Source organism: Bubalus kerabau, chromosome 5 (assembly GCF_029407905.1).
Source record: "Bubalus kerabau isolate K-KA32 ecotype Philippines breed swamp buffalo chromosome 5, PCC_UOA_SB_1v2, whole genome shotgun sequence".
Classification (NCBI taxonomy): domain Eukaryota; kingdom Metazoa; phylum Chordata; class Mammalia; order Artiodactyla; family Bovidae; genus Bubalus; species Bubalus kerabau.
Window position 1 is genome coordinate 59,408,244 of NC_073628.1, and position 3,167 is coordinate 59,411,410.

The 3,167-nt window shown below is 40.2% G+C and overlaps 1 pseudogene; it reads right to left on the minus strand.

Moving 5' to 3' along the window:
• Positions 1-333: 333 nt before the first annotated feature.
• Positions 334-954, minus strand: LOC129654236 (chromobox protein homolog 1-like; annotated as a pseudogene).
• Positions 955-3,167: the final 2,213 nt, after the last annotated feature.

The following is a 3,167-nucleotide window of genomic DNA, read 5'->3' on the forward strand; positions in this document are numbered from 1 at the left end:
CAAAAAGATACACATGCCACGCTGTAAAAATGTGGAGTTAACACTATCAGGAAGAAGGCTGTGTGGGTTGTGGAGACGCTCTTTGAAGATCTACAGTGTCTCTTGCTCTCCCATATCCCATTCTGCATTTTGTCCTTCATAGGAGGCCCTCTGCTTTTTTCTTAAGCAAAGTTCAGAACAGGTTGCCTTGAAACAGTCACACTCCTTCCCCTCCACCAGGATGGGTGTGCAAACTATACAGCACTGAACGGCTTTAAAGCACCTGGGCTGCTGTAGGGCACAGAAACTATACTGGCTCTTCAAAGGACATCTTCTCAAGCCACCTTTATGGTGTCAAGACAAGTAGAACTCCTTCTTTCCCCGCTTGAAACCCACAGTTGGATGTGACAGGGGCTGGTATTCAAGAGAGTTAATTCTTGTCATTGTTTTGTTATCATCCTCTGAGGGGTAAGAATGTCATGTCAGCCTTTCCTCATAGAAGGGTACAACAACTTGTGCACACTTGACATTGGCTTCCTTTGGCAGGGACCAGGTCATCCTCATTAGAGTTCATTTCATCAGGAACATGAATTCTCCACTGGAGTCTGTGTCTCCAGTAATCCACTCTGGTTTCAAACCCCAGCCACAGCCTTGTGGCTTTTCTGACTCTTTTTTTTTTTTTCTTCTTTGGTTTGCTCTCCTCCCCCTTATCTTCCGAATCAGAATCAGCTTTGTGCTTGCCTCCTTCTGATTTATCTGTCTTGTGTTTTTTGTGACTGCAGAAACTCAACAATGAGGTCAGGGCAATCTGGGTTCTCTTCTGGCTCCCAATATGTTTTCCTCATCTGAGAACCCCTTCCACTTTAGGAGATACTCCTCTTTGCCCTTTACCACTCAACGATCTAGAACTTTTTCCACCACATATTCTTCTTCTTCCTCTTCTTCTAGCACCTCCTCCACTTTCTTCTTGTTTTTTTTTTTTTTTTTTTTTTTTTTTTCCCCATAGTGCCCGCTAGCTTTCTGGTATAAAGGATGCTGCTGCTCGGGTCTTGCAGTCATCAACCCTCCCTATGCTGGTTCAAGCATCCAGACTGTCCCGTCCATCCCCTTTCCAATTTACTATGTCTCCTCTCCAGCCCAATCCCCCAGCTGTCCACCCAACCCAAGTAGCATTGTCTTGGTCTACTCAGGCTAAAGAGTGGCCCTCCTTCTCCCAGGAATCTTGATTCCAACTTATAACTCTTCCAATCTGGCATTTTGCATGATGTACTCTGCATATAAGTTAAATAAACAGGGTGACAGCACACAGCCTTGTTATACTCCTTTTCCAGTTTTGTACCAGTCAGTGTTCTATGTAGGCTTCTAACTGTTGCTTCTTGATCTGCATACAGGTTTCTCTGAAGACAGGTAAGATGGTCTAGTACTCCCATCTCTTTAAGAATTTTCCAGTTTGTTGTGACCCATAGTCAAAGGCTTTTACAAGTCAGTGTAACAGAAGTAGATGATTTTCTGGAATTCCCTTGCTTTTTATATGATCCAACGGATGCTCGCAATTTGATCTCTGATTCCTCTGCTTTTTCTAAACCCAATTTTTACTTCTGGAAGTTCTCGATGCTAGTACTGCTGAAGCCTAGCTTGAAGGATTTTGAGTATAACCTTACTAGCATGTGAAGAGAGCACAATTGTTCATTAGTTTGAAAAATCTTTAGCACTGCCTTTCTTTGAAATTGGGATTAAAACTGACTTTTCCTGGTCCTGTGGTCACTGCTGGGTTTTTCAAATTTGCTGACATACTGAGTACAACACTTTAACAGCATTAGTATTATATAATACTTTTAGTATTATATTTCAGTGGGAATTCCATCACTTCTACTAGCCTTATTCATAGTAATACTTGCTAAGGCACACTTAACTTCACACTCCAGAATGTCTGGCTCTAGGTGAGTGATCACATCATTGTGTGTGGTCTTTAACACTTTTCTGTATAGTTCTTCTGTGTATTCTTGCCACTTCTTCTTAATCTCTTCTGCTTCTTTTAGGTCCTTACCATTTCTGTCCTTTATTATGCCTGTCCTTGCACGAAATGTTTATTTGATATCTCCAATTTTCTTGAAGAGATCTCTACTCTTTCCCATTCTATTGTTTTCCTCTATTTCTTTGCATTGTTCATTGAAGAAAGCCTTTTTATCCCTCTTTGCTCTCCTCTGGAACTCTGCATTCAGTTGGGTATATCTTTCCCTTTCTCCTTTGCTTTTCACTTTTCTTTTTTCTTAATCTATTTGTAAAGCCTCCTCAGGCAACCACTTGCTTTCCTGCATTTCTTTTTCTTTGGGATGGTTTTGCACACTACCTCCTGTACAATGTTATGAATCTCCACTCATAATTCTTCAGGCACTGTCTATCAGATCTAAGCCCTTGAAACTATTTGTCTCCTATACTGTATAATCATAAAGGATTGATTTACATCAAACCTGAATGGCCTAGTGGTTTTCCCCACTTTCTTTGGTTAGGTTTGATTTTGCCATAAGTAGCTGATAATCTGAGCCACAGTCAGCTCCCGGTCTTATTTTTTTCTGACTGTATAGAGCTTCTCCATCTTCAGCTGCAAAGAATATAATCAATCTGATTTCAGTATTGACCATCTGGTGATGTCTGTTTGTAGAGTTGTCTCTTGTGTTGTTGGAAGAGGGTGTTTGCTATGACGCACGTGTTCTCTTGGTAAAACTCTGTTAGCCTTTTCCCTGCTTCATTTTGTACTCTCAATCCAGATTTGCCTGTTACTCCAGGTATCTCTTGACTTCCTGCTTTTGCATTCTGATCCCCTATGATGAAAAGGATATTTAAATATTTTACTGTTAGTGGTTGGGGCGTAGACTTGGATTACTGTGGTGTTGAATAGTTTGCCTTGGAAATGAACCAAGATCATTCTGTCATTTTTGAAATTGCACCCAAAAGTGTATATTTTGCTGTCTTGTTCATTATGAGTGCTACTCCATTTCTTCTATGGGTTTCTTGTCCACAGTAGTAGATTTAATCCTCATCTGAATTAAATTCGCCCAATAAATTCTCACCCATTCCCCATTCACCCATTAGTTCACTGATTCCTTTTTTTTTAAAAAATTTATTTTATTTTTAAATTTTACATAATTGTATTAGTTTTGCCAAATATCAAAATGAATCCGCCACAG